The sequence below is a fragment of the Aythya ferina genome (assembly GCF_964211825.1).
Source record: "Aythya ferina genome assembly, chromosome: W".
NCBI lineage: Eukaryota > Metazoa > Chordata > Aves > Anseriformes > Anatidae > Aythya > Aythya ferina.
In genome coordinates this window covers 5,884,750-5,896,043 of record NC_140313.1, presented here as the reverse complement: position 1 = coordinate 5,896,043, position 11,294 = coordinate 5,884,750, and the positions used below count along the sequence as shown (strand labels likewise).

General features: G+C 48.2%; 1 long non-coding RNA gene across 1 annotated transcript in view; it reads right to left on the bottom strand.

The window, feature by feature from the left end:
* LOC311426410 overlaps positions 1–11,294 on the bottom strand; it is a 274,512-nt gene that overhangs the window by 97,296 nt on the left and 165,922 nt on the right. The gene's annotated exons all lie outside the window — the stretch shown is intronic.

The window sequence follows — 11,294 nt, the reverse complement described above, 5'->3', positions numbered from 1 at the left end:
TCGTGCAGTAATTATCATGACAGGCAAAACAGACTCAGAGTAGAGAGACAGTAAGATTTATTGCCTACAACTAACAAGCTAGAGAAGTGAGAAACAGAGGAAAGAAACCAAAAGCACCTTCCCCCCATCTGCCCTCTTCCACCTCCTCCCCTTGATTGGCACAGGGGAACGAGGGAATGGGGGTTATGGTCAGTCTGTAGCGCTTCTTTACTGCAGGCAGCAGCTCTTCACCTGATCCTGTGTGGGCTCCTCTTCACGGGCTACAGCCCAGAATCTGCTCGGTCAGGGGTCTTCCACAGGCCGCAGCCTCCTTCAGGGCAGGTCCATCTGCTCCACTGTGGTCTCCTCCAGGGGATGCAGCGTGGAACCCTGCTCCACCGTGGTACTCCATGGGCTGCAGGGGGACAGCCTGCTTCACCATGGTCCTCACCACAGGCTGCAGGGGACTTCTGCTCCAGCGCCTGGAGCACCTCTCCCCCTCCTTCTTCACTGACCTTGGTGCCTGCAAGACTGTTCCTCACTCCTCTCACTCTCCCAGCTGCTGTGTGGCGCAGCATTTTTTTTCCCTGTGTTATAAATGGCTCAGGATTCAAGTTAGGATTAAATTAAAAAATAGGATTTATTAAAAGAATATAAAGGAATAGAGGTAAGCAAACAGCGCTGGGTGCACCGGGAGTCTCCGCTCCACCAGGATGCACACCAGTTACATCAAGCAGCTGATTTTTATGCTCCTAGACTAATACATATTCATTACTAATTCTAAAAAAAATAGATTATTAAAATTAGCTTCCGGGGTCTGGTCCCTCCTACTGGAGCATGCGCAGTCTCCTCTGGGGGTCTCCTCTGGGGGTCTCTAGGGGTCTTTCATGCTGAAGGCTTGTAGTCTTCCTCTCCCCTTCGTACTCACTTGGCACCATACCAAGTTTATAGAACATTCTCTGCAGGTCTTGTCTCCCAGCCGTCCTTCAGCTTCTTTTTCCTTCCTCTTAATCTCTCGGCCCCCCTAGCCAGATACCAAAGATCCACATAGTATCCCATAACAGTCACTAGTTGTTATCAGTTGTTCTGAAACTCCCAGACATCAAACACAAACAGCTTTCTTATTTGACGCTTCACGAGTAATTAAAACATTCTTCCCCAGCCATTCACAGACACATCTATAGCAGTGTTAAGTTAATCTCGAAGGAGACAGGAAAAAGGCTGTAACTGTTAGAGATAGAAGTCCGGAATAGCAAAAGCAAACAGGTTCATAAATTTAAGGAGTGTTTTCTGAAGACGTGATAAATTGACTAGAATGAGGGGGAGACTGGGACACACTGCATCTGTGGCTCAAGAATTAAATTGCCAGTGCAGAGCCCAGAGGCAGACAGGATTCAAACAGAGTTGTTCTTTATGGACACGAATTGTTAAAACATTCCTCACACCTGTCTCACATATGCTCTCACAGAGGCGCAAAACAACATTGCTTATTGTTTCGGCTCTGGTCAGCAGTGGGGCCCTTACCAAACATGAGCTTCTAGGTTCTTCTCACAGAAGCCACCCCTATGGCCCCCTACTACCAAAACCTTGCCACGTAAACCCACTACAGTCCTATTTAAAGCAAAGGCTTCACCTTTTTTGTAAAATGTGTATAACTGTCAAACATAAGTTACATTCAAAGGCTTGGCTATAAAAATCTCGAGAGTTTATCCAGTACATTTTCTGTTCTTGGGAAATATAATGACTTCAGAGTGTTTTCTCCCCTAGATGAACAGAGTGGTTGCATGCCTAGGGAGTGTTTCCTATACAGCAGCTAAGCACCACACAGCCATTCGCTCACCCTCCCCCCTCCCTCTCTGGGATGGGGGAGAGAAATGGGAAAGTGAAGCCTGTGGGTTGAGATAAAGACAGTTTATTAAGAAAGGATAATAATAATAATAATAATAATAATAATAATAATAGTAATAATGTGAATGAAACAAGTGATGCACAGTGCAATAGCTCACCACTACTCACTGACTGATGCCCAGCCTATCCATGAGCAGCCGCCCCGCCCATCCCAGCTAGCCACCCCTATATATTGTTTAGCATGATGTCAGATGGTATGGAATACCCCTTTGGCCAGTTTGGGTAAGCTGTCCTGGGTCTGACCCCTTCCAGCTCTTGTTGCACCCCAAACCTGCCTGCTGGCAGGAGAGTGCGAGAAGCTGGAACTTTGGTTAGTGTAATAACATTCAGTGTATTGCTGCCAATATCTCCTTTTCCGTTGAAGTGTAGCTGGCCTAAGATCCTCTGTATCCCCGACTCCAAAACTCTAGGGGTCGACCTTGAGTTTCCCCAGGCTCTTTCTGCCAGAGGCTCCAGGTGGGGCCGTTCTCCCCGGCTGCAGTGTAGAGCACATTCTTTACATCTGGTCCTGTTCGAACTGGCCCAAGGGCTACTGCATGAACTATTTCCTGCTTGATTTGTTCAAAGGCTTGTCATTGCTCAGGGCCCCATTCAAACTCATTCTTCTTACGGGTTACTTGGTAGATCGGGTTTACAATCAGACTGTAATTTGGGATGTGCATTCTCCAAAACCCCACAACACCTAGGAAAGTCTGTGTTTCTTTTTTGCTAGTTGGTGGAGACATAGCTGTTATTTTGTTGATCACATCCATTGGGATTTGACGACGTCCACCTTGCCATTTTATTCCTAAAAACTGGATCTCTCGTGCAGGTCCTTTGACTTTATTTTGTTTTATGGCAAAACCGGCCTTCAGAAGGATTTGGACTATTCTCTTCCCTTTCTCAAAAACTTCCTCTGCTGTGTTACCCCACACAATAATGTCATCGATGTACTGCAGGTGTTCAGGAGCTTCCCCCTGCTCTAGCGCAGACTGGATCAGCCCATGGCAAATGGTAGGGCTGTGTTTCCACCCCTGGGGCAGTCGATTCCAAGTATATTGGACTCCCCTCCAAGTGAAAGCAAATTGTGGCCTGCACTCTGCTGCTAGAGGGATGGAGAAAAATGCATTAGCGATATCAATTGTGGCGTACCACTTGGCTGCCTTCGATTCCAGTTCGTACTGAAGTTCCAGCATGTCCGGCACTGCAGCACTCAGTGGTGGCGTCACTTCATTCAGGCCACGATAGTCCACTGTTAGTCTCCACTCGCCATTAGACTTTCACACTGGCCATATGGGACTATTGAAAGGTGAATGAGTCTTGCTGATCACTCCTTGGCTCTCCAATTGACGAATTAGCTTATGGATGGGAATCAGGGAGTCTCGGTTAGTGTGATATTGCCGCCGGTGCACAGTTGTGGTAGCGATTGGCACTTGCTGTTCTTCGACCCTCAGCAACCCCACAACAGAGGGGTCCTCTGAGAGACCAGGCAAGGTAGATAATTGTTTAATGACCTCTGTCTCTAAGGCAGCTATACCAAAAGCCCACCGGAACCCTTTTGGGTCCTTGCAATATCCTCTTCTAAGATAGTCTATGCCAAGGATACATGGAGCATCCGGGCCAGTCACAATGCGGTGCTTTTCCCACTCATTCCCAGTCAGACTCACTTCAGCCTCCAATACAGTCAACTGCTGAGATCCCCCTGTCACTCCACAAATACAGATGGGCTCTGGTCCTTTATAGCTCGATGGCATTATATTACATTGTGCACCGGTGTCTACTAAAGCCTTATACTTCTGTGCGTCTGACGTGCCAGGCCATCGAATCCACACAGTCCAATAAACTCGATTGTCCCTTTCCTCCCCCTGGCTGGAGGCAGGGCTCCCCTAATCCTGGTCAGAATCTTCTTCGTTTCTGTGTTTGAAGGACTGTCTGCTGGAAGTTGGAGCAGCAAACTTTTCAGAGAACCCCTTTTTCTTGATTGTTTTCTTTTGCAACTCATGTACCCGTGCCTGTAGGGAAGCAGTAGATTTTCCTTCCGATTTTCTCATGTCCTCTTCATGGTCTCGTAAGTAAAACCACAGGGTGGCACGGGGTGAGTACCCACCGTATCGTCTTCCTTGTGTGGATGAACGCCTACCCCTGATAGCTGAGACACTGCTTTGTACAGGTGTGGAGGAGAATAATCTCTCTTCAAGTTGGTGAACCTTTTCAGAAAGTTTCTCCACAGCTGAGACACAGGCCTGTAAGGAAGAGGAGAGACAGACTTTCTTCGTACTGCCGGAGTTGTTTAGCCACTTCATCCACTGTGGGTTCCTCATCCTCTTTCCAGGCCATTATTGCCAATGAGCTGGCATATAATGATGGTGCACTCCGTACAAACTTCCGCCACATGGGTCGTGTACACCTGACCTCATCTGGATCTTTGGATGTTTGTCCGAGGTCTGGATTCTCATAAATCACTTCCCATATGGCTAATTCCCTCAGGTACTGGATTCCTTTCTCCATAGTGGTCCACTTGCCTGGTAGACATACAAATTCTTCCTTGAAGGGATACCTTTCCCTCACAGCTGAGAGGAGACGCCTCCAGAGGCTGTGAGATTGTGCTCCATCTGCAATTGCTTTGTCAATGTCAGCGTCTTGAGCAAGGGATCCCAGCTGCCTGGCTTCCCCGCCGTCTAATTCCACACAATTGGCTCCAGTGTCCCAGCACTGGAGCAGCCAGGTGACAAGCTGCTCACCTATACAGCGACCAAAATCTTTTTGCACATCTCGTAGCTCGCGCTCGTATAGGCTTCGGGTAGTTACTGTTGATTTTTCGGCATCCTCATCTTCCTCCTCCTGAATCCTTGATGGCCCAGCGTCGTCGTCGTCTCTATACCTAGATTTGGCAGAAGACTCTCTGCGTTCTAAATGGCCTGAATCTCTATACCATTTTTTCACCTTCTCTACAGGGGCAGCTTGCACTGCTAGAGCCCGTTTCTCTGACCTTGTTACAGTGTCTGCCACAGAGGTTGGAATACCCTCTGCAGGGTCAACTTGCACTGCTACAGCTCGTTTCTCTGACCCCGTTACAGGGTCTGCCACAGGGGTTGGAATACCCTCTGCAGGGTCATCTTGCACTGCTACAGCTCGTTTCTCTGATACAGCCACAGGAGCTGGAGTGGCTGCAGGAGCTGGAGTTGGAGCTGTTGCAGGAGCTGGGACTGGAGTAGCTGCAGGAGCCGGAACTGGAGCGGCTGCAGGAACCGGAGCTGGAGCAGCTGCAGGAGCTGGGACTGGAGCAGCTGCAGGAACCGGAGCTGGAGCGGCTGCAGGAACCGGAGCTGGAGCAGCTTCAGGAGCTGGGACTGGAGCAGCTGCAGGAGCCGGAACTGGAGCAGCTGCAGGAACCGGAGCTGGAGCAGCTGCAGGAGCTGGGACTGGAGCGGCTGCAGGAACCGGAGCTGGAGCAGCTTCAGGAGCTGGGACTGGAGCAGCTGCAGGAGCCGGAACTGGAGCGGCTGCAGGAACCGGAGCTGGAGAAGCTGCAGGAACTGGAGCTGGAACAGCTGCAGGAGCTGGGACTGGAGCAGCTGCAGAATCCACCGTAGGGGTCACAGTGGCCGTTGGATCTGTCACAGGACTTGGAGTGGCCGCAGGGTCTGTCACTAAGTTGATAGCAGTATCAATGGCAGCTCGATAGGCATGAGCCAGGCCCCAGCATGTTACAATGATTTGTGTTACTTTGGAACTGCCAGAATCGTGACACCTTTTTCTCAAGCATTCTGCCAGTTTTTTAGGATTTTGCAGTTGTTCAGGGGTGAATTTCCAAAACACTGGGGGTGCCAGCTGCTCTAGATGCCTTCCCATATCCTCCCATACTCCCTGCCACCCACAACTATACTGCCTCCGGGCAGATCTCCGGATGAGCTTCCTAAGTAGTTGTTTAACTTTAAGCAGAATCTGAAGCGCATTCAGGAGGCATAACAACAAGACTATGCTGGTCTGAGTATCCCAAGGACATTCAATATCTTGGAGAGCTATTGTAACAAGCTCGGAGGATAAGAGGGTGGTGAAGGAGGAAGGGAGGGTGATCAAGGAGGATACAGGGGTGGTGAAGGAGAAAGGAAGAGTAATCAAGTAAGAAAAAATATCTTCCCCTTTCCCCTCCACAGATTGACTCCCTAATGGAAAAAAACAATAGGTATAATTGCTAATAGTTTCCAAGATACAGTTTCCAAAATACAGAGTCGACGATGTTACTGAGTACAAATACCAAGTTAGAGTCATGACCAGATATCTCATCGTCTCGTAAGCCATTGCTACAACACACAGTACCATAATGATCTGAGACCAGGGCCCGGAGAGGATAAACAACATGACAGAGAGCACATACGGAAAATAATGTGCTATAATACTCAATTTGGAAAACAGGCACAGCAGAGTTGAGATTAAAGCAATCAGCATTATGAAAAGTGACTATTAAGCAGGTCTAATACTTATACCAATTTTAGTTTAACACACTCTGGTCAGATCTGCCGTTATCTCAACCTTTCGTGCCCCACGTTGGGCGCCAAAAAGACTGTCGTGGTTTAACCCGATCGGCAGCTAAACACCATGCAGCCGTTCCCTCCCCCTCCCCCTCCCTCTCTGGGACGGGGGAGAGAAATGGAAACTGAAGCCCGTGAGTTGAGATAAAGACAGTTTAATAGGACAGGAAAATAATAATAACAATAACAATAACAATAACAATAGAAATAACAATAACAATAACAATAACCATAATACAATGGTGATAATAGTACTACTACTAATAATATGTACAAACAAGTGATGCACAATGCAATTGCTCACCACCCGCTGACCGATGCCCAGCCTAACCCCGAGCAGTCTGGCCCCCTCCCCTGGCTAGCCACCCCTATATATTGTTTAGCATGACGTCAGATGGTATGGAATACCCCTTTGGCTAGTTTGGGTCACCTGTCCTGGGTCTGTCCCCTCCCAGCTCTTACTGCACCCCCAGCCTGACTGTTGGCAGGACAGAGCAAAAGGCTGAGATGTCCTTGGCTTGGTATAAGCACTGCTCTGCAACAATTAAAACATCGGGGTGTTATCAGCACTCTTCTCATCCCAAGCCAAAACACAGCATTCCACCAGCTACGAGGAAGAAAATTCTGTTCTAACTGAAACCAGGACAACCACAATGGGGAAGGCCCCTATATTGTTTTGCTTACTACAGAAACAGCCGTCTGGACTGTGGAGAAAGGATGGACACATGCCAGCTGTGTTAAAGGACCCATCTGTGACGAGAAGTGGGAGATCGCTCCAGGAAACAAAGACCTGAAGCTCACATTGCGACAAACTCGATAGGTACCGTGGGTTAAGGTAGAAGCTCTCCCCTGAAGAACACTACTGCTGCCGAGAAGAACTAAAACCTCGTAGTTGGCTGCAACCCAACTGACGAGTGAGGCAGAGGACTGAATAAGTGGGGAAAGACATGGGCCTCAGCCATTCCTATGGGTATTTGGGGGTTCTCGCAGTGATTTCATCCTGCATAGCGACTCAACACCACCCCCACCAACCTTTTAAATGGACTTTAAGTCGATTCGAAGATCAACAGATTATTGCAACCCAGATAACATCGGGGGGGGGGCAAGCTTTACTTCTACACTATGTCAGCTGATCTCGAGGCCCCGATGCTGGGAATATATGGGATTTTATTTCTGCCCAAGTTCTAACCCGGGAAAGGGGTACTGTAAATGCCTGAATGTGTATTATTGTGCATACCGGGGGTGTGAAACCATTGCTACAGACTGGACACTCGGGGCTGATCGGGATAAATTCTTACAGGTGGAATATGGGCTGCAAGGTTGTAACCGACAATTGGATCCCTGTTACAGGTGGTGAGGGCATGGTATAGGGTATACAGGAACCTTCCACAGAAATAAAGAAATTTGCAAGGTTCTATATATAAATATAACAAACTCGGACGATACTAGCTGGGTACTAGGAAAAATGTCAGATTTTACAAACACGGAACAGATAGGGGAGGACTCATACTAATAAAGAAGGAATAACCCGAGACTTCCAAGGTAGTCGGGCCTAATAAAGAGTTATTAGGGGAAGGTTTGGTTGTCCAGACTGTAAATATACCTGAGACTGCCCAACCTACTACAGTGTTTTCTAGTAAGTCGACAGAGTTATCCTTTCCCACACTGCTTCCAAGCATTGGCTCAACAGAGAATTGTGGTTTGAGCTTAGGAGAAAAAAGAGGGTTTATAATCTTTGGAAAAGTGGGCAGGCCACTAGGGAGGACTATAAGGATGTTGCGAGGCTGTGCAGGTACAAAATTAGGAAGGCCAAAGCTCATGTGGAGCTCAATCTGGCTACTGCCGTTAAAGATAACAAAAAACGTTTTTATAAATACATCAACACAAAAAGGAGGACTAAGGAGAATCTCCATCCTTTACTGGATGCGGGGGGAAACTTAGTTACAAGAGATGAGGAAAAGGCGGAGGTGCTCAATGCCTTCTTTGCCTCAGTCTTTAGCGGCAATACCAGTTGTTCTCTGGATACCCAGTACCCTGAGCTGGTGGAAGGGGATGGGGAGCAGGATGTGGCCCTCACTATCCATGAAGAACTGGTTGGTGACCTGCTACGGCACTTGGATGTGCACAAGTCGATGGGGCCGGATGGGATCCACCCGAGGGTACTGAGAGAACTGGCAGAGGAGCTGGCCAAGCCACTGTCCATCATTTATCAGCAGTCCTGGCTATCAGTGGAGGTCCCAGTTGACTGGCGGCTAGCAAACATGGCGCCCATCTACAAGAAGGGCCGGAGGGCAGACCTGGGAAACTACAGGCCTGTCAGTTTGACCTCAGTACCAGGGAAGCTCATGGAGCAGATCCTCTTGAGAGTCATCACGCAGCACTTGCAGGGCAAGCAGGCGATCAGGCCCAGTCAGCATGGGTTTATGAAAGGCACATCCTGCTTGATGAACCTGATTTCCTTCTATGACAAAGTGACGCGCTGGGTGGATGAGGGAAAGGCTGTGGATGTGGTCTACCTTGACTTCAGCAAGGCTTTTGACACCGTCTCCCACAGAATTCTCCTCAAGAAACTGGCTGCTCTTGACTTGGACTGGCGCACGCTTCGTTGGGTTAAAAACTGGCTGGATAGCTGGGCCCAAAGAGTCGTGGTGAATGGAGTCAAGTCCAGTTGGAGGCCAGTCACTAGTGGCATTCCCCAGGGCTTGGTGCTGGGGCCGGTCCTCTTTAATATCTTCATCGATGATCTGGACGAGGGCATTGAGTGCTATGCGCGTGTGTCGATCTGCTTGAGGGTAGGAAGGCTCTGCAGGAGGATCTGGATAGGCTGCACCGATGGGCTGAGGTCAGCTGCATGAAGTTCAACAAGGCCAAATGCCGGGTCCTACACCTGGGGCGCAATAACCCCAAGCAGAGCTACAGGCTGGGAGATGAGTGGTTGGAGATCTGCCTGGCAGAGAAGGACCTGGGAGTGATGGTGGATAGTCGGCTGAATATGAGCCAGCAGTGTGCTCAGGTGGCCAAGAAGGCCAACAGCATCCTGGCTTGCATAAGAAACAGTGTGGCCAGCAGGGCTAGGGAGGTGATCGTCCCCCTGTACTCGGCTCTGGTGAGGCCGCACCTCGAGTACTGTGTTCAGTTTTGGGCCCCTCGCTACAAGAAGGACATCGAGGTGCTTGAGCGGGTCCAGAGAAGGGCGACGAAGCTGGTGAGGGTCCTGGAGAACAAGTCCTACGAGGAGCGGCTGAGGGAGCTGGGCTTGTTCAGCCTGGAGAAAAGGAGGCTCAGGGGTGAACTTATTGCTCTCTACTGGTACCTTAAAGGAGGCTGTAGTGAGGTGGGCGTTGATCTATTCTCCCACGTGCCTGGTGACAGGACGAGGGGAAAGGGCTATAGTTGCGCCAGGGGAGTTTTAGGTTAGATGTTAGGAAGAACTTCTTTACTGAAAGGGTTGTTAGACATTGGAACAGGCTGCCCAGGGAAGTGGTGGAGTCACCATCCCTGGAAGTCTTTAAAAGACGTTTATATGTATAGTTTAGGGATATGGTTTAGTGGGGACTGCTAGTGTTACGTCAGAGGTTGGACTCGATGATCTTGAGGTCTCTTCCAACCTAGAAATTCTGTGATTCTGTGATTGTGAAAAAAGAAAGGGGTTGTACCCGAGAGTAGTATGTGGAAAGTTATAAATGCTAGTTTCCAGGTACTAAATCAAACTAATCCTGAGATAACTGAAGGGTGCTGGCTATGTGTACGTGTTAAGCCCCCATATTATGAAGCTATAGGAGATATGGGGAGGTCTGAATATTCAATTGAGTCAAATCCTTCCAAGTGCAGTTGGGGTCAGGAAATCGGGATAACTTTAACTCAAGTTACGGGAAAAGGTAGATGTATCGGCACAGTTCCAAGAGATAAAAATGATCTGTGCCATGCCACTGAAGAAATGGACCAAACACACAAATGGCTAATTCCTGCAAATAACACTAGGTGGGTATGTTCATCATTGGGAGTCACTCCTTGCCTATCTTTAAAATTGTTTAGCACATCTCATGATTTTTGTGTACAGGTGGTCATTATACCAAGGATTCTATACCACACTGAAGAGTATATGTATACCCATCACACAGTGTCTGAATACCATCTAGTAAAGAGGGAGCCTATTACGGCCGTCACCTTAGCCACTTTAATGGCCCTCAGGGCTGCAGGTGCAGGAACTGGAATTGCTTCCCTGATAAAACAAAGCCAGGAATTTACTTCTCTACGCATTGCCGAAGAATGAGGATCTGGCCCATATAGAGCAGTCAATAACAGCTCTGGAAAAATCAGTTAGGTCATTATCCGAAGTGGTACTCCAAAACCATAGAGGGTTGGATTTGATTTTCTTACAACAAGGAGGACTGTGTGCAGCCCTACGTGAAGAATGTTGTGTATATGCAGATCATACTGGGGTGGTAAGAGATACAATGACTAAATTGCGGGAAGGATTAGAAAAACGCAAAAGGGAAAATGAGGCTCGTCAGAATTGGTATGAATCCTGGTTTAATTATTCACCTTGGTTTACCACACTATTGTCAACTATAACGGGACCTTTATTACTAGTAATAATAGCATTGACTTTTGGGCCGTGTATTTTCAATAGGGTAATTGCAATTGTGAAAAGCCGATTAGAGGCTGCTCATCTTATGCTTGTGCGTGCCAAGTATGAATCTCTTGAGCAGGAGGAGGACGACGTAGAAACTTTGATACTCAGCAAGCAAATATTGCAAAATTTCAATGAACAAAATATGTTAGAAAAAGAAAAAGGAGGGATTGTGATAAATTAGTGGGGGTTTGTTCATTGTCTTTGAGGAATTTGGAGAATCTGCTGAGGAGATAAGGTTGTACAATTTAACGGCCTTGGTA